Here is a 21,181-nt window from a genome sequence, read left to right on the forward strand (position 1 = left end):
AGTCTATCTGAATTGTATGATACATTTGCCTACTACTGCCTTGGGTAAGATCAGTGCTTTAAATGGGCCCTTACTCATAAGGTACTGAGTACCGGGACATCTTAATTTCTTCCCAATGAGTACTAGAACTTTTCCTCGGCCTAGAGGAGTACTAGTACTCAGAGGGACAGCCAGGTGGACTCAGCATTGTTGGAAGCAACAGATGCTGCTGACAGGGGCAGTCAGAGTAGAGCATCTCTGTATAATCTGTATACCACTCAACAGCCAAGTAAAGTGGCATTGGGCGGCGAACAGCTAATTTTCATTCTTGTTCTGGCTTCTAGGCATTGGTGGGTTTGCTTCACACTTGGATGGTAAGCACAGGGTGTAATCAGGTCTTACACTCCCAGTGACACTATATGTGTTATGCAGCCTGATGTTTTTGCCATGTGGTTTTCACTTAAATACAGCCAGCCGGCTTGAAGGACGATACAGACGATTGCTCTTATTTGGTTAAAAAGCATATATGAAGTGGTTTATCCAGACCATGTATGACACCCGGGCTGCTGTATATAAACATGTGGGGGCAGATTTACGTTTCCTGGCTCATTACTGCAAATCAGTAGGGATGCACCAGGAAAGATGTGTGACGCAAGTTTATCCTTGTGCCACCACATGCGGCACATCATGGCGCAAGGTTAAACAGATGAGTGTCGCATCTGCCGGTGTAAGGTTGGCACAGTGCTGGAGTTGGATCGCGGGCGCTACGCGACTCCAGCACTGTGCCAACCTGGCCTATCCTCAACATGGTGCATCACGCCTTACGCATTTCAAGCAGGCACAAGTTTTTGGCGAGTGAAATCTTGTAGATTTCACTCAGGCACTTTTCGGAGGCGTTCCTGCGACTGAACGCCCACCCTGAAACACCCACATGAAACCTCAAAAAAGTGACGCACCTGCGGTGCAAATGTGGTGCACAGGGCTCATAAATCTGCCCCGAGGAGTCCACGACATGGCGCCCTTTCGGCATTTGACCCTAGCTACACTACTTGCCTCAACTATAAAAGGTTAGTGTGCTAGCAGTGACGTAATGATTTTGACGTTGGATGCTTTTATATTTTTTATGGCTGAGATACCCGCCACCCCCTCTCAACACAATCCCCAAGGATGGGAAACCGGAAACAGTTCTGAAGTTTTTGGAAGACGGGAGGGAGTGACCCTCCCGGCCGTATTTATTAAAATATGAAACAAAATTAAAACATTAAATCAACAGTTTCATATTATGTACAATTTCATTACCACATTGCGATGTTTGGCTAACCTTAACATATCCTCTAATACAAAGGTTCTCCTAGCCGAACTAACATCCTACCAAACATTTACTTAACTTTTGAAATTGTACATCCTAACGTTTAAGGGCCAACGGCAAGGTCGTAACCGGTGTCAAGATCCCTAACCCAGACATATCCCCCTCACTTGTGAGGGGCGGCACGGAGGCATACCTCAAGTGCAACTACCAATTTCCCTTGACTTGACGGGGGCCCCACTAAAACTCGACGCCACTTAAAGGTCGTACGAGGACTCGTGTGAGGTATCTAGAAGGTAGCGTAGACCCCCCCCAAACCCCACACAACTTACCACATCTGCCGTCGCAGACGTCCTGGCCCCGGGAAATTCCCCAGGAGGGGGCTGTAACCCCTCCTACCCATGAAGGGGCCTTGACCGCCTTCCCTTTCCTTTCGGCGACCCATACTTAGAAGGGACCGCCTCCCCGTTGAGGGGCCAATGGCCACCTCCCCCGAGCGCCCCCATCCGTAATGGGTGACGCCCACTCATAGGGATCTTCCAATTAGTGCTCACCGATCATGACCTTACCGCCCGACCAAAATAAATACGACAATGATAACTAAATAACTAAAGACTAAATATAACAGACAGTAGCAACAACAACTTTATTCAAAGCATGCTTACTGATGAACACTAAAGCAGAATTACTTTATTTGCAAAACATAACACAAATCGATCATTCTTTATTGCATACTCAAAATCTTCACGATAATACCACAACCTGTAAACGAAAATCAGAATTATCCATCAAACTTTATTTAAAACCACTCGCTGTCTTCAGGGGCTGGTGGGTGGGTCAAAATTGGCTCTTCGTTCCGTCTCGAGCTCACGTGCAGCGAGGAGGTGCAGCTTCAGAGCACAGGAACAAGAGGATGCTTTCTGGTCTTGTTCCTCCTTTTATCCGTCTTCAGGGTGGGCGTAAACCCGCCCCTGCCTGCCCCAAGGGCGTGGCCAGCCGCGTCAGTGTCTAGGCCAACCCACTCTAGGGCGGGAAAAGGCGCGCCCCGGCTACGCCGCTTCGGGCATACCAGCCGAGACTCGCCTCCCGCCCAAGATGGCTTCCCGGGGGGATCGTGGTACTCTGCCATACGTTTGGGGGGACCGATTGGTCGCCCCTTTCCATATGGCTGAGATACCCGCCACCCCCTCTCAACACAATCCCCAAGGATGGGAAACCGGAAACAGTTCTGAAGTTTTTGGAAGACGGGAGGGAGTGACCCTCCCGGCCGTATTTATTAAAATATGAAACAAAATTAAAACATTAAATCAACAGTTTCATATTATGTACAATTTCATTACCACATTGCGATGTTTGGCTAACCTTAACATATCCTCTAATACAAAGGTTCTCCTAGCCGAACTAACATCCTACCAAACATTTACTTAACTTTTGAAATTGTACATCCTAACGTTTAAGGGCCAACGGCAAGGTCGTAACCGGTGTCAAGATCCCTAACCCAGACATATCCCCCTCACTTGTGAGGGGCGGCACGGAGGCATACCTCAAGTGCAACTACCAATTTCCCTTGACTTGACGGGGGCCCCACTAAAACTCGACGCCACTTAAAGGTCGTACGAGGACTCGTGTGAGGTATCTAGAAGGTAGCGTAGACCCCCCCCAAACCCCACACAACTTACCACATCTGCCGTCGCAGACGTCCTGGCCCCGGGAAATTCCCCAGGAGGGGGCTGTAACCCCTCCTACCCATGAAGGGGCCTTGACCGCCTTCCCTTTCCTTTCGGCGACCCATCCTTAGAAGGGACCGCCTCCCCGTTGAGGGGCCAATGGCCACCTCCCCCGAGCGCCCCCATCCGTAATGGGTGACGCCCACTCATAGGGATCTTCCAATTAGTGCTCACCGATCATGACCTTACCGCCACAGGTCCGGATAGTTGACCGGCTATCCGGACCCCCCACCACACTCCTACCTAAAGGTCATGTTTTAACGTCTTCAGCCAAGCTATGAAGTCTCCTATGAGTAACTCATTCCCCATCCGAGACAAATGAACACCATCCCCCAAGTACATACTGTCATCATTAATACACCCATGCGAGATAGAATGCAGTGCATTGGAACGGAACAACCTACTCACTTTGTTATTAAGTTTTCTCACAGAATGATTTAAAGCAGAAACAGAAAAAGCCCCCCGCCACACTTTTCGTGGGATCATATGGGACCACGCAATTGTGCACCCTGGAACTCTCCTCGCTAACCAACTTACAGTGGAAAGCATCGCCTCCAGGAGAAGTCGTCTCCCAGTGGTGACCAAATCATTGCCCCCAAGATGTACTATGACTACAGACGGCGGTGACCTCGTCCGCCCTAGCAAACCCTCGAAAAATGATTGAAACTGGTCAATACAGAGACCGCCCTTTCCGTAGAAGGACACACTGTACCCGTATTCCCCAGCCACGTGCACCATGTCACCTGCCTTGAATACGTCCGCGGCACGCCTCACGTATGAGTGGTCCACGACCCACACCTCCTTTTTCACAGCCGGTGATGTCTGACCGCTGGCCCGGTGTTGGGTCGACTGCATAGTCCGCCCCGCCTCGTAGGCTTGCGTAACTGAAAACCAAACAAAACAAGAAGCGTGAGTACATCATTACAGCTTCACAACATGTGCAAACGCACATACCTTTTATAACAATTGGAGGACCAACGCCCCACACGTTTAACTTGTTCCACATTCAGACCCCTGGCTGTAGCCTCTGTAGCAGCCCCTATCCGAAAGGAATGGGTCCCAAACTCGCCCGGGTTCAAGCCCGCAGCTGTAATCGACATCGCAAGCACCCGCTGAAACTGAAACCTTGTCAGTGGGGTGGCGTCCGCGTGTCTCAACAAGGTCCCCCCCCATGATGCCACCCTTCGTGTTAAATAATCCTCTAAACACTTCACTGGGCACATGGACGACCCGGGAATCCTGCGTATAATTATGCAGTCACCCATCCCACTCTGATCGGTCTTGGACCTCACAAACGAGACAGTCATTGTCTCCCCTCTGAACTGAACATGCTCTGCGCACAGCCCTCCCGTCACATCCTGCTTGTTCCTCGCCACTAATTCGCTTACCCGCATAGCCCCATGAAATGCCAGCATAAAAGCGGCTCGGAATAACACTGTCTCAAACTGAGATGAACATGTTGTAAGGAGTCTGGATAATCACTGGGCCAACCTATCCAAACCTATCGGGCGCCTCTCATCTACTCTGCGACCCTCAAGGCGTGGCCACCCACGTAGCGTTTTTTGCACAACGAAAGACGCTGTCGGGTCCTGGATCCCATGAGCCCTAGCAACAAAGGAAATGGCAGCCCGATGCCTCTGGGCCGTGGCCACCGATTTCCCTGCCAGATGTAACGACATCAGAAAGTTCACTACCCATTCTTCCTGGCCCCAAAGCTCCTCCCTAGCAGTCCCCAAAAAGGCTAAATAGGACCGGAACGCCCCTTCATATGCCTTCCTCGTCCTGGGTGCTAAACTCTCTCCCACGAGGTTACGAAGTTCGGGGCACCGAGAGACCAGAGAGCTTCGGGAAAGGGTGCTGGCTCCGGGTCCGCTGTGGGAAGAAAACCCCAGAAGGCCTGCATACGAAAACGAGAAAGGGCATCAGCCGCCTGGTTCATTACCCCCGGGACATGTCTTGCTTTGAATAGTACATTCAATTGCATACACAGTAATACGATTTCCTTGAGCAGTCTCAAAATCCATTTGCATCGTGCTGCCTGGCTATTGATACACTCAACCACAGTCATATTGTCAGACCAAAATACCACAGAGCAGAGTGATCTCTGAACCCCTCGGGCCACGTTCTCAGGGCCACCAAAATGGGGAAAAGTTCCAGGAAAGCAATGTTACTTGTCAATCCACTGTTATGCCACCATGCCGGCCATTTTTGTGCAGACCATCGAGTGCCGAAAATGGCACCAAAACCCATGCTCCCTGCCGAATCTGTCCACAGCCCCAGCTCCTCAGAGGACACGGCCGGTTTGTTCCAGACGACTCGACCATTGAAATCCGCCAGAAATGCCAACCAAATGCGCATGTCCTGGCGGACCTCTGCCGAGAGCCTTGTGCGATGATGGCCCTCCTTCAGTCCGACCATGGCTTGAGCGATCGAACGGGAAAAAGGGCGGGCCATTGGTATAACTCTTAGGGCAAAATTCAACTGTCCCACTAACTGCTGTAATTGATGCAGCTTAACCTTAGATTCACTCATACACATTTGCAGGGATGCCCTGAACTTTAACACTTTATCACCTGGCAAACGGAAACAACCTTCTCCGGAGTCCAACTCGATCCCCAGAAACTCGAGGCAAGTCGAAGGACCCGCCGTCTTACCTGGTGCTAATGGCACGCCAAACTGATTCATTAAAACACAAAATGCAGCCAAAGCTTGCCCACATTCCGGATCCCCGGCTGCCCCCAGGAACAAAAAATCATCGAGATAATGCATCACATGTTGGAAACCCGTCTTCTTAGTGAAGACCCATTGTAGGAAACTACTGAATTTCTCGAAATAGGCACAAGATATAGAGCATCCCATCGGCATACACCTATCCATGTAATACTGACCCTGAAACATGAATCCCAGGAGACGCTGATCGTCTGGATGTACCGGGAGCAACCGGAACGCTGACTCGATATCAGATTTTGCCATCAGCGCACCGGGCCCCAGGCGATTCAAAATGGCTACGGCCTCATCGAAGGATGCGTACCGCACCGAACACATTTCCGGGTCTATCGCTTCGTTTACAGAAAGACCACGTGGGGCTGACAAATTATGTATCAGCCGAAACTCACCCGGGTCCTTCTTGGGGACCACTCCTAAAGGCGAACAAACAAAGTTAGCAACCGGGGGTACACTAAACGGACCGGCGACTCGACCTCGAGTAACCTCCTTCCGGATCTTTTCCTGTACCACGGTCGTATGCTGCAAGACCGATATCTGATTCTTGCATTTCTCCACACCCTGAAAGTCCCCCACTGGGATGCGGAAACCATATGAAAACCCGTTCCGCACCACCCCAGCGGAAGCACGATCCGGGTATTCACTGAGCCAGGGAATCATTGCCAAGGTATCAATCGGGGTAGGTAAAGGCGCCCCTCGGACTATGTTAGACCTGTTTGGCACCTCCTCTACCCCCGTTATCACCCGTTTTGGCTCTGCACGTGGACTCAGGATGGGATGATTACCCACACCCACTACATTCGTGTCTAAATTTGCACGACCCCTGGGGCCTAGTACATTTCCCTCTGTTAAAGTTCCAACAAACCCCCTTTTTACCTGCATTACCGGGAGGCCTCGAGTGATTGTCGGTACCCGTACCTGATCGAAAGGGTGTCCCCGCATACTGACGGGAGGATTCGCCCACGTTACTCCCTACCAATGGCAATTTCAACATACCAGTATCCTTCATTTTGGACCAGGACACAGAATCATAACAATCCCAAGTTAAGTTTTTATCATGTTCTTTTGCTTTTCTGAAAATATTATCATAGCAGAACCAATGATTACCCTCGTGTGATACAGAGTACCCCATGATCCGTGACTGATAAATCGGCAATTCGGGTAGCAATTCGGGCCTTCGTTCTCCCAAGATCGATGTGAAAACCCCCCACGCCTTTCCCCAATTGCCAATGTTTTCATTTACCTTAAAGGCGGCCATCTTTGCGCGTCAAACACTCGGATGCATGAGGTCCTTCTGGCCTTTAACATGCTCCATCTCATAATGATCAGTAAGCAACGAGAAGATGTTTACATACTCCCCTGCCCATATCTTTTCTTTAATAGCTAAAGGGACATGCTGACCCAACTTCTCCCTTCGAGAGGGTGCCGACTCCTCCCTCGCAATCGGCAATGGCCGCTTACCTGAAACGGACGCTGTGTCTGTGACTGAAACCGTCCCCTGTGGCTTCTCTACGGCCGCAGCCGGCGTGGATACCCTCGCTGCTTCCCGTGTTTCACGCAGTCGCTTCATCAACACCTGAGCGTCGACAGCCGTGGCGCCCTCGCTACCTTTACCCAACCACGCTGCTAATTGTGCTGCCAGCTCGGGCGGCATATCTTCCCCGGACACGGGGGTGACCACAACGGGAATCGGATTCCCTTCCTCCGGCACGGGAGTGGGTGCTTCGAGCGGGACACTGGGCCCCGGGATATCTCCCCCAGCTGCTCCCCTCCTGGGCCTCTTGCCTTTTCCTCCCGGGGCTGCTCCCACCAAAGGACGTTTCGGCCCCCCTTCCTCGTCCTTATCCATTCGCCTCTTTAGGTCGGTCACCTCTTTCATGAGAACACGCAGCATCTGGTCGGTAGTCATTCGCTTTCCCGCCTTCTTCGGCATTCTCCAACAGAGTATCTGTAAAACAAACAAGAACGATTACAACGCTCAAAATTGGCTCTTCGTTCCGTCTCGAGCTCACGTGCAGCGAAGAGGTGCAGCTTCAGAGCACAGGAACAAGAGGATGCTTTCTGGTCTTGTTCCTCCTTTTATCCGTCTTCAGGGCGGGCGTAAACCCGCCCCTGCCTGCCCCAAGGGCGTGGCCAGCCGCGTCAGTGTCTAGGCCAACCCACTCTAGGGCGGGAAAAGGCGCGCCCCGGCTACGCCGCTTCGGGCATACCAGCCGAGACTCGCCTCCCGCCCAAGATGGCTTCCCGGGGGGATCGTGGTACTCTGCCATACGTTCGGGGGGACCGATTGGTCGCCCCTTTCCAAGACTCTAGCCAACTGGTTTAACATTATAAATGTATGACTATGAATGCACGGTGCAGGCTATGTTGTTAATGTGGGATTTGAGACTTTTGACAATGGTTACAAGAAAGATTTTGAAGTAGGAAATATCTGATATATGTTTACTGCTTTGCTGCCTGTATGAGTGGGGACACATGCAGCAGTCGGTGAAATCGACATGGCATGCCAACTTTATCGAATTCTTGATCCTTTTTGTGGGTTATTACTTCTTACCTGCGTCCACTGTAGGTTATGCTTAAGTGGCTTTGTCTTCATAGATATGGATGTGAGGGAGTGACCGCGCCTCGATGCAGGGGTTAGATCTTAGACACTCGCTCTGAGTTACCAGTTAGCGCATATGATATATACTTCTAGATTAACGATTTGGCATTGATTTGTTTTGTAAACAAACAATACTATTATGACCACACATTAAGTTATTTTACATTATGATATTTAAAAATCATCAAATGAAATATTTCATAATTGCTCACTAACAAGAATTACCACCCATTCCTCGCTGGGATTACCTTGTCCTTGTTTCGAATTTTTTTCACAAATAACATAAATTAAGATTTTGTCAACCATGACGTTTGAGTACCATTGAAAGACAATTTATCACACATGTTTGCATACATATATATACAAGCACATGCACCTGGCACTGAAGAGGCAGAGAACGCCGAAATGCATCCGCCATAGGAGGAGAAAGTACTCTTTTTTGTTTGTGCAGCCTATTAAAGCGCTTCCAAATTGTTCCTCAGCTGTGGCCTTACTCTTTCTTGGAAGGAGACGTTGTGTGATTTATTCTAGCGCGATTTCCAGAGACGCGCTTCTAAGGCTCCCGCTTTCCAAGAGACTCTGTTTATGCTGGAACACTGCTTGCAGTTTTGCTCTTCTCCGGGATACAGGAACCTACAGGGTCCACCACGCAGCAAAGGAAGAAGTATGACGGTGATGATGCCCCAGTGCACCACGTCGGGCAGGTTGGATTTTCATGACTTGCCCCCGCCAGAAAGGATTCCTGAGCTGAGGTGGTTTAAGCGGTATGGGGACCGGAGGAAGCGCAGCTGCGCATATGTGCTTTTGGACATTGGAACATTTTACAGACTTTGAAGCACATTTTCCCCTTCCCACTTCACTCCTGCGATACCTACCAGAACACTGCTGTTGCATGCTGGACCTTGTAGGCGCTGACCACCAAGCGGACTACAAGAGGTGTATGCACCAGTGGGAGGAGCTGCGGTCTGTTTGTGAGAAGGCAGGACATATCAACTTCACTCATAACCGTTAGCACAAGCACATGCACCTGGCGCTGAAGAGGCAGAGAACGCCGAAATGCATCCGCCATAGAAGGAGAAAGTACTCTTCTTTGTTTGTGCAGCCTATTGAAGCGCTTCCAAATTGTTCCTCAGCTGTGGCCTTACTCTTTCTTGGAAGGAGACGTTGTGTGATTTATTCTAGCGCGATTTCCAGTGACGCGCTTCTAAGGCTCCCGCTTTCCAAGAGACTCTGTTTATGCTGGAACACTGCTTGCAGTTTTGCTCTTCTCCGGGGTAATGGAACCTACAGGGTCCACCACGCAGCAAAGGAAGAAGTATGATGGTGATGATGCCCCAGTGCACCACGTCGGGCCGGTTGGATTTTCACGACTTGCCCCCGCCAGAAAGGATTCCTGAGCAGAGGTGGTTTAAGCGGTATGGGGACCGGAGGAAGCACAGCTGCGCATATGTGCTTTTGGACATTGGAACATTTTACAGACTTTGCAGCACATTTTCCCCTTCCCACTTCACTCCTGCGATACCTACCAGAGCACTGCTGTTGCATGCTGGACCTTGTAGGCGCTGACCACCAAGCGGACTGCAAGAGGTGTATGCACCGTGATGTCAACGAAGTGGGAGGAGCTGCAGTCTGCTTGTGAGAAGCCAGGACATATCAACTTCACTCATAACCGTTAGCACAAGCACATGCACCTGGCGCTGAAGAGGCAGAGAACGCCGAAATGCATCCGCCATAGAAGGAGAAAGTACTCTTCTTTTTTTGTGCAGCCTATTAAAGAGCTTCCAAATTGTTCCTCAGCTGTGGCCTTACTCTTTCTTGGAAGGAGACGTTGTGTGATATATATATATATATATATATATATATATATATATATATATATATATATATATATATATATATATATATATATATATATATATATATATATATATATATATATATATATATATATATATATATATATATGAAGAATCCTCGCTCTTCAGCTCCTTTTTTCAAAAAAAGGAGAGTGGACCCAAGTAAGTGCGGATTTTCTTTATTGCATATTAAAGCACTCCGACATGACACGTTTCGGCAGCTCCTTCTGCCTTGATCACACGTTAACATTATGACTCACCATATTTAAAGTGCAAATGCCCTGTCACATGGTATGATAAACTGAAGTAATCAGAAAGAAGCTGGAACCGTAGATTCTTAAGTTACTTTATTAGTTAAGATGTTAAGTCATAGGTTATAACGACAACCCCATCAGGAGCAGCTGTCCTGCTGCTCAGCCCTCACCCAACTGACATTCACAGCACACCAACATTCCAATCATCTAACATTCCACAAGTCATACATACAAGCTGAGCAGCAGGAAAATATAAGATACAACATAAACATAGAAAATATATATATATATTGTTTATATTCATATTAATACATGGTAACCTTGTCCCTTAAAAGGAGTACAAGAAAAGGACCCATCTGATAAAAGCATAAATGCAACATAGATATGGGTAAAACAAATACATATTCGATCTAAAAGGAAGATTGTCAATTGGAGTCCGTTAATTTGATGAAAGCATAAATGCATACTCAATATATGATCAAATTTCCAATATGACTTTTTCACTCATAATGGCTTCATTGCATGTTTAAAAACAATCATTTTTAACACCGTAAGCCACTGATACCCATATATCTTTATGATACATCACAGAGTTATAGTTGCATAAATGCAAAATGGGATCCTAACCAAATAAATTAATCATATCCCTATGTTGGACACTGAAATAAAACGTAACCAAGCCTAGACCTATGAGTGGATGAATTTTACTAAAAAGTATAAATATAAAGTGCATGTGCAAAAAATTATTATTTTTTTAATTTATTTTTTTATTTTATATCTATATTAAAAAAAGGTTATATATTCATCAATAGCTTTATATTGTCTAAGGACCTGTAATCAAAGTCATGGATTTTTCTAATAAGGTCCCCAGTACAACACAATTTTTTAAAGTTTCAATACCTATTGATATCAAGGCAGCTAGGAAAATGTGTATTTGTCTACATATTGTTTTAGATGCATTGGTTGGTTGAACGTAAAAAGGATAATTGATTGCCACTATTGTATAAGATTAGATAAAACTAGTATATACATATAAATAAATACACACTGATTATCAATAAATAAAATGCAATTCCTAAAAGAACCACCTAAAACCACCTCAAAACTCCAATAATATAATATATCCATAAAAGATTTGTAAAATCCTTAATTACGTGTATTAAAACCAGATTATATCAAGATAAATAGGATAATGTTAGATGGTATCTCAGATCCGGATAGAACTAACTGGAGAAGCACGATTGTTACCCAGGGTGAACTGACTCACCCTTAATCCAGATAAGTGTATAGATCTTCACTGGTATTGAGCCCCCCTTGGTGTTTAATGTCAAGCTCTAGAATATAACTTGTTTCCAAGCGCCTTAATTTCAGTTCCCGATTCCCTCCTCTTTTCTGGGACGGAACTGCATCAATGACAAAGTACTGCAAATGTTGCAAACTATTGTTGTGATGGGTTTTAAAATGTCTCGCCACGGGATAACTAGGGTCACTGTTGTTGATAGCCCTAATTTGCTGTAAAATGCGCTTGTGGACAGAAAGTTTGGTGCTGCCTATATATAACAGATTACATCTGCACTGTAAGACATAAACACCATAAGAAGTTCGGCATGTCAGGTGCTGCTTTATGTCCAGCACCCTGTCACTAAAAGCAGACTGATATGTGGTTCTGTTGGAGCTATAATGGCATGCTATGCAGCTGGAGCATTTAAAAAAACCTTTTCTAGCTATCAGCCATCCCGCTTTCCCTTGTTCTTCCGGATTCTTTTTAACTAAAGCATTGTCCTTAGACGCTGCTCTTTTATATGTTATTGATAGGTACTTAGGGAGCAGAGCCCCAATAACTGGGTCATCATGTACAATTGGCCAATTTTTTCTTATAATGGCTTGCAACTGTTTTTCCTGTCAGGAATAAGTGAGAATTAATCTTTGAGGCTCAATGTGTCCTTCACTTATACCCTCCTTAGTTATTTGAGGGTTTTTTTCATTTATTTCTGCCCTCCACAATATCCTTCCTACAAGGTTTTCTGGATTTGACAATAGCTGTTTCAATAGAAGAGCTGGAATAAGCCCTCTCTAGAAACCTCTGTTTGCATTCCATCTGTTTCTCAATCATGTCCTGTTCCTCACTACAAGTCCTGCGAATGTGTAGCATCTCCCCATAGGGGATGCTTTGTATTAAGTGAGGAGGATGGGAACTAGATGCATGTAGTAATGTGTTTCCTGCTGTTTCCTTCCGATGCAATGAAGTGGTCATTTTGTTGTTAATTATATTGACCTGCACATCTAAAAAAGCTATACTTGTGTTACTGATATTGAAAGTAAAATGCAGGTTTACATCATTCTTGTTCAATTGTGCAACAAAATCATGGGCTTCTTGTTATGATCCTTGCCATATGATGAACAAATCATCGATGAATCTCAGCCAACACACAACATTATTTCTATATGTTTTTTCAAATTGCCTCCTGAGGACCAGCTCCTCCCACCAGCCCATGAATAAACATGCATAGCTGGGGGAGAAGCTGGCCCCCATGGCAACTCCTTGGATCTGCTGGAACATTTGATTCTTAAACATAAACATATTATTTTCCAAGCAGAATGTCAACATGTCCATCAGTATTTTGTTATATTGTGCATATTTAAGTGGTCTGTTGGCTAAAAAGTACTTAACTGCTTTCAGACCATCTTGATTTCTGATGCACCTATAAAGGGCAGACACATCCAGGGCCAATAGATGCCACCCTTCCTGCCACTGTATGTCTGTAATTTTTCTGATAAAATCCCCTGTATCTTGTACAAATGGTTTCAGTTTTTGGACATGCTCTTGCAGGAAAAAGTAAATGTAGCGTAACAGGTTTTCTAAAAATCCATTTTTGGCTGCTATTATAGGTCTTCCTGGTGCATTAACAATGTTCTTGTGGACCTTAGGAATAAAATACATTGATGGAGTAACTGGATTTTCTGTTTTTAAATGTTTGTATTCATCCATATTTAAAAGGCCCATACTTTTCCATGCCAAAAGTTTGGAATAAAACAAATTCTGAACTGCTTTGTATTTCAAGGGGGAACTTCTGCAATAACATTGGGAGTCATTTAATTGTAGATAAGTTTCCTCAGAATACTCTTTTAATGGACACAGCACAATATGTCCCCGTTTGTCAGAATTTCTGATCACAACATTGTTCTCTTTTTTTCAATTTTGTTATTAACTTATTGTATTTTCTTTTATGAATTGTCATTTTACCTTTGTCTTTATTGGTGGTCATATTGAGTTTTTTTACCAGTGCCACCACCTGTTCATTGAAGACTTCAATGGCATCTCGTGGCATGATAGGGGTGAATTTAGATTTTAACTTGAAGGCTGTGGCTGGTTTGGCACTAGTGTTCGGTCCAGATGGCTGGCCCATATTGCCACTACTTCCTAATGGGATCATGCTTGATTCTTCTCCGTATCCTGCCGCCTCATGTTACAGTTCATATATAATTTTCTAGGGCCTCCAAGTCCGTCACCAAAAGTCCCTGAGCAATATCCAAGCTGATGGCTGTCAACATTGTTCCTGCGTTTGATGATCGTTACCTGAATTCATGAAATCTTTTCAATTTTAGCTTGCGGATAAACTTGTATATATCTGCCCATGTCCGGGGATAGTGGAAGTTTGACTCAGGGCAGTAGGAGAGTCCTAAAGATAATAATTGCTCTTAGGCTTTTGTTAAATTGATATCAGCCAAATTGATTATGGTTTTGGCTCTCGGCATTGTGGGTGGGTTTGGCATAGTATTTACTCTCTGTTCCTCCAACCTACCCGACCTCTTCCCTTGGCTGGACATTTCTTGTTGCCAGCGGGTTCTTGCTGCTTTTCTCCTTTCCCTTCGGGCCGCGGTTGGCCGTTTTTTGCCGGTCGATTACATGGACGTAATGTCTCCCTTCTGCTTCTTCTCATATAGTCTAACTGCTCACCCAAAGTGGGTTTAATAGCATTATACTGCATGCGTTCCGCTCTTCCTTCCGCCTCCGACTCACTTTCCACAGTGGAACTCAAATCAGATGCCGAAGGGTTCTCGTCACAGGCATGTTGTCCGGTTGCATTTTTTTTGTATCTGCCCTTGTTGATTTGCTGCTGCTGCTGATCTATATGCATCAAATTTGCGAGCGAAGGTAAATATTTGACCACTTGTGTAGTCATTCTTGTCCCTTTGGAATTTAAATGCTTTTCGTTGTTTTATCTTTTCCTCCTCTTTACTGAGTCTGGTTACCATGTCTTCATGTAATTTAGTTTTCTGTTGGGAATCCCCCATTGCTTTTATTTCTGCCTCCAAAGCATCTATTTTCAATTGCAGCTCCCCCCGATCAGTATTGGCTTATTTAACCAAGATTTGCACTCATTTTCTCGATGAATCCAGGTTTGTCTCCACCCATTCTGCCATCATCTGGGGGTTTGGGGTGTCATGACTTGGGGCAATCATTATACGTAGCCCTCTCGGTATCTTGCCCACATCCAGATACCCCTGTAGCGATTTACACTCCCACCATTTGGCCTGTTCTTGCTGCATTCATTTTTCCAAATTATGATATTTCACCTTTAAGCCTTGTTCTCCACTTGGCTCATTACTAGCCCTTCTAGTGTTCATGGGCTGTGCTGACGAAGGAGAGTTGTAAAACATCCCCTCCGCCGCCGATTCTCTATTGCGTAACGCTGCGGCCGACATGCTTTACTTGCACTTCTGATTGTTATTGAAAAAAATATACCGTTAGGGCTCCTTCCCATCTCCACACTTGTTCTTAGAGGCCGGCTCCTGGAGTGCACACCTCCCCACCTGCTATTGATATGCTATCCGCTGTGTGCCTGTCTCTTGAGTTGACCTGCCGTGCTGCAGTCTCCTCGCTGGGCACAACTCCTCCTGTCACACGGTATGATAAACATAGAAATAATATATATTTATATATATATATAATATATATATATATATATATATATATATATATATATTGTTTATACTCATCATTGTTAATACATGGTAAACTTGTACCTTAAAAGAAGTACAAGAAAAGGATCCGTCTGATAAAAGCATAAAGGCAACATAGATATGGGTAAAACAAATAAATATTTGCTCTAAAAGGAAGATTGTCAATTGGAGTCCGTTAATTTGATCAAAGCATAAATGCAAACTCAATATATTATCAAATTTCCAATATGACTTTTTCACTCATAATGGCTTAATTGCACATTTAAAAACAATCATTTGTAACACCGTAAGACACTGATACCCACATATCCTTATGATACATCATATATATATATATATATATATATATATATATATATATATATATAGAGAGAGAGAGAGAGATATATATATAGCCAGAACTCTGCCAATATCCAAAGAAACACACGACCTTTCCAGACGTAGTGATCTTCAGAAATGTTTAGTGTGCAGGCAGTGAAACACTCAACGTGTTTCAAGAACACAAATTTGTGACAAAGAGAACTTGTGTTCTCGAAACACGTTGAGTGTTTCACTGTCTGTGCACATTAAACAGTTATTAAGATCACCTTGTCTGGAGAGGGTGTGTGTTTCTTTGGATATTGGTAAAGTTCTGTATTTTGATGTATGCGGGATTTTCACTACCTGTGCATGCGCCGCAAGCGAAGGAGACGGAGGCACAGCGAGGACGCGATACCTTTGGATATATTGCATATTCATCCCTGACCTTGCTCTTATTTGGCCACTCACTTACATTGAGTACCGTAATCCAGGCTGTCAGCATTACCCGCCCCGGCTGATCATTGTACTGCATTGTGGGAAATGCAGTTTTCCATTGTTATCTGCATGGGTGATGTCGAGCGCATTAGGGTTCAGGTGTGCTCACTTTATTAGAAAGAGAGGTGGGACTATTTAAAGACATTGCTAGTAGTCCACTGCAAATTCAACATTTGGCATTTGAGAAAGGGATTTCCCCGAAACGCGTCAGGCCACAGATTTGATTAAAGCTGCCTCATTATGCTCCCTCGTCTTTTCTCAAAAAGGGATGGTTTTTTGTACATATTTTGCGTGTTTGCCTATGACACGCAGGAGGGACCCTTCCATTAAGCGTCCTCAGCATCAAGGCAACAGTGGCAACACCTTTTTTGATTCTCCGAGTTATCGGCAGCTGAGGACCGCCACACGATCTACGAGGGAAGTGAAACTGCTGGCAGTGACAGTCCATCACTGAAAGGAGAGACGTGGACACTGTGCCATCGTCTCCAGTTTTTGCCCGAAGTGGAAAAGTACGGCTGGAAGTAGGGGCACTTGAGGCAGCCTTCCTGACATCTGGACTTGCATAATCATCCCTGACCTTCCTCTTATTTGGCCCCTCACTTACCGTGAGTACTGTAAACCAGGCTATAAGCATTACCCGCCCCGGCTGATCATTGTGCTGCATTGTGGGAAATGCAGTTTTCCATCGTAATCTGCATGGGTGGTGCTAAAGCACATCTGGGGTCAGGTGTGCTCACTTTATTAGAAAGAGAGGCACGAGTATTTAAAGACATTGCTAGTAGTCCACTGCAAATTCAACATTTGGTATTTGAGAAAGGGATTGCCCTGAAACGCGTCATGCCCCAGATTTGATTAAAGCTGCCTCATTGTGCTCCGCTGTGTCCCTCGTCTTTTCTTCAAAAAGGGAAAAAAAATTGTGTATATATATATATGTGTGAACAAGCTCTCTCGCAGAGTGAAACGCGTCATCCTACATTAAACGTCTTCCCTGTTCTCCATTGTTGGATGTATTTTTTACTTGAGGCTGTAGTGGATTGCTGGGCGCGAGGTGTTTGAGGTCCTGACCTCTGGCTCCTATACCATCACGGAACCTGGACTGATTTTCTCATATATATATATATATATATATATATATATATATATATATATATATACGTGACTCCTCTGGATTTCTCGGTGTTTCACGCGCCTGCTAAGCACACCAGCAAACAGAAAGGAGACGGACCACGTCACATCAGCATATCGATGTTTATTCGGTACAACAGAAAGCAGCTACGCGTTTCTGGCAAGGTATGCCCTTGTTCACGCTGCAACATGTACATAAGACTGAATGCTATTTAAATGCAATTCAAACAGTGACCACCCCTTCACGGTGACATAGTGAGTCATGTGACTTAATGGATATAGAAAACATACTGCCACAGTAAGTGTGAGTACATATAATGGTGAAAAAAGAAACATCACTGGTTAAATCCTTATGCAGACACTAATAGACCACAATAAATAACTGGTTAAATCCATGAATATAGATGTACATTTAGAGGCCTGTCGAATTTTTTACTAGCATTTTTACATCATGTCATAACTAAATATGACCCACTTAATTTCATTAAGTGCATACTGAGCAGCTGTAAATGACAGGAAATTCTCTCATCAGCAAATGTACAATTAGTGTGTCCAATTACATAACCATGGCAGTATAATAAAGTGCTAAGTGAAGTAAAGTGCAAGGTTCTGAAAAAAGTGCGTAAGAAGAGAAAGCTAAATGCAAATAAAGTGCAATACCAATCATTATATAAAGTACGACAAGAATATATCTGAGCACACTTCAATCTCATATGGGTTCAGATTACCTCAACATTCTATGTTCATATTTCGTACCTTAATAATAATAAATAGTATAAATAGTTAAAAGCTCCGCGAACATCAATAAATACACCTAGATTTGTGATAATCAATTGATGATATATACATACCAGTTTAAATAGCATATATATACATCTATATTACATATTTACAACCCACAATAATTTATGTGTGGTGTTTTCATGTTCATATCTAAGATATTTGTCATCTTGTCAAGTAATCAACGATGTAAAAAAGTAGAAAAGTAGAAACATAGAAAAGTAGAAAAATTGCAAATATATATACATATATTAAAATCTATATATATACATATTTTAGGAAATCTACATATTCTTATTTACAAAAAGGAAAGGTTTCAAATGATTATTTACAACAATGGCAAGCAACGTGCTCAGACCCATACTCAACCTCAAAATAGGGAACCTAACTAAGATGGAGGTGAAAATAGTAGATATGGGTCTTAGGCAGTGTACAGGAAATAGAGACGGAAAGACAATAATGTATTCTACAAAAAATGATGCATCTCATCTATATTGTTCAATCCGTTTGGCCAACGTGTATCAAGCTCTAATATCATCCTAGTCTCCAGCTGTCTTAAAAGTGATTCCCTGTCTCCTCCTCTTTTTAATGGCGGCACAGCACCGATCACAAAGTACTTTAAGCACAAAAGATCTTTGTTATGTACTCTTTTAAAGTGTCGTGCTACCGGGTAGGCAGGGTCACTGTGCAAAATTGCGCGCAAATGCTGTAAAATTCTGACGTGCACCTGCAGCTTGGTACTACCAACATATTGTAAGCCGCAGGTGTACGTCAGAACATACACGGCAAAGTCTGTTTTGCAATTAAAATTGCCTGTGATCATTTTTGGCTCTGTAGAAAAAGGAGTCCCTTATTGTGAAGTATTTACACCAAATCTACAAGCGCGGCAGCTGGAACATTTGAAAAAACCCCTTGAAGGTTTCAACCAAGGGGTTTTAGCTTTCATTTCAGGGGCAGGTTTGTCCAATGCGGACCCCATACTTTTAGCCCGTCTGAAAGTGATGATAGGATAGGCAGGTAACCTAGAATTTAATATGTGGTCACTTAGTACTATAGGCCAATTCTTTTTGAAAATTGCTTTTAATTTCCTGTCTTCGCTGCTAAAAGCTGTAATCATTCTTGGGCCATCTTGTAGAGTATCAGGAATTGCATTACTTTCAGACTCTGGCTGAAGGGAAGGGAATACACTTTCTCTAGATCTAAGTTTAGATTTCTCAACCGCTTCCCTGAGAATCTTGTCAGAATAGCCCCTGTCTTTTAATCGTGCCAGCAATTCATCTAAACATTGTTCAAAGTCAGTAGGGCTACTGCAGATTCTCTTTAATCTCAGAATCTCTCCATAGGGTATCCCCATGATGGTATGTCTAGGGTGCATACTGGCGGCGTGTAAGGTCATATTACCAGCCGTAGCCTTCCTATGGAGTGTAGTGTTGAGCTTGGCATCGGACACATAGATCTCTACGTCTAGAAATTGCATTCTAATTTGGCTGATGTTAACAGAAAACTTGAGATTCATGGAATTATCATTCATATCATCTATAAACGACAAAGCCTCATGTTTGGTCCCCCTCCACACCATGAATATGTCATCTATATACCTCAGATAACAAACAACATGTTCCCTCATGGTTGCGGAGTGTAGAGCGGTGAGGACCTGCTCCTCCCACCAGCCTACGTGTAAACACGCATAGCTGGGGGAGAAACAGGCCCCCATCGCCACCCCTCTCATTTGCCTGTAAATGTTCTTGCCAAATGTGAAAAAGTTATTATGTAGACACCAATTGATTAACCCCAATATGACCTTGTTATGCTCATAAAAAGCCATGGGTTTCTTGTCCAAAAAATATTTGATAGCATTTATGCCTTGTTCGTGGTTGATACTCGTGTATAACGATTCAACGTCCAACGATATCAGCCACATGTTCTCTTCCCAATCAATACAGGCAATTTTGTCCAAGAAATCACTGGTGTCACGAACATAGCTATCAAGATTTTTTACTATGTCCTGGAGAAAGAAGTCTATATACTGGCCAACGTTTTCGCCCATGCTTTTAATGGCAGAAACAATTGGCCTGCCAGGCACTGGTGTGACTCCTTTGTGCACTTTCGGAATCAAATACAGAGATGGCATTATGGGAAATTCTGTATTCATAAATTTGTATTCCTCGGTAGAGATCAGACCTTCTCTCTTCCATTGTGATAGCAACCGTTGTAATTCACTTTTGGCATGGAGGTATTCTTTCTGGTTGGAGACTTTGTAACACAAGGGATCTGAAAGTTGTCGTTTGGCCTCTGAAATGTAGTCTTGTTTGGGCCAGATCACTAGGTTACCACCCTTGTCAGATTTTTTTATTACTATTTCATGATTTTCCCCAAGTGTCTTTATTAGTTTGCCATACTCTCTTCTCATAAATGTAGCTTTCCTTTTTGATTTAGAATTAGTTTGTTTGTACAATTTTTTAATGTCATTTATCACACAGTCATGGAAGACGTCGATAGCGTTTTTAGGTGTTATGGGAACAAATTTGGATTTACTTTTAAACGGACTGAGACCCGCTCCCTTTTGTAAGACTGATATTCTGCTAAGTCTTGCCTGTGTGGAAGCGTCCAAATCTGCCTCAGTGTCGTTGGTAGAGGTATTTAAGTCATTTGCATCCAGAAAAGTATGAACATCCGAAGCTGATAGCATGTTTAAGTTGTCAGTAATTGTTTCCTCACATGTATCGTTAGTAGAGTCTTTGATGGATTTGAGCGCAAAGTGTTTTTTTAGTTTTAATTTTCTTATGAAAAAGAACAGATCGACTCTGGTCATTGTATAATTAAAACTCTGAACAGGACAACAATTCAAGCCTAATGACAGTAGTTGTTTCTCTGCCTTAGATAATGTTATATTTGAAAGGTTTATAATAGTATTATCATTTAGCGGCGTCTCACCCATGGTTTCTTCTTTTTGATTTGTGTTTGGGCGCCGTTGTTGCCGCTTGCGCCTTTCTTTTCTTCGCTTGTTCCTTCTTTGTCTGTTAGCGATGATTTTTGCCTTGGCCCTGGCCTCAAAGTCTGTAATCTTT

Source organism: Lissotriton vulgaris, chromosome 2_1 (assembly GCF_964263255.1).
Source record: "Lissotriton vulgaris chromosome 2_1, aLisVul1.2, whole genome shotgun sequence".
In the NCBI taxonomy this organism is placed as follows: Eukaryota; Metazoa; Chordata; class Amphibia; order Caudata; family Salamandridae; genus Lissotriton; species Lissotriton vulgaris.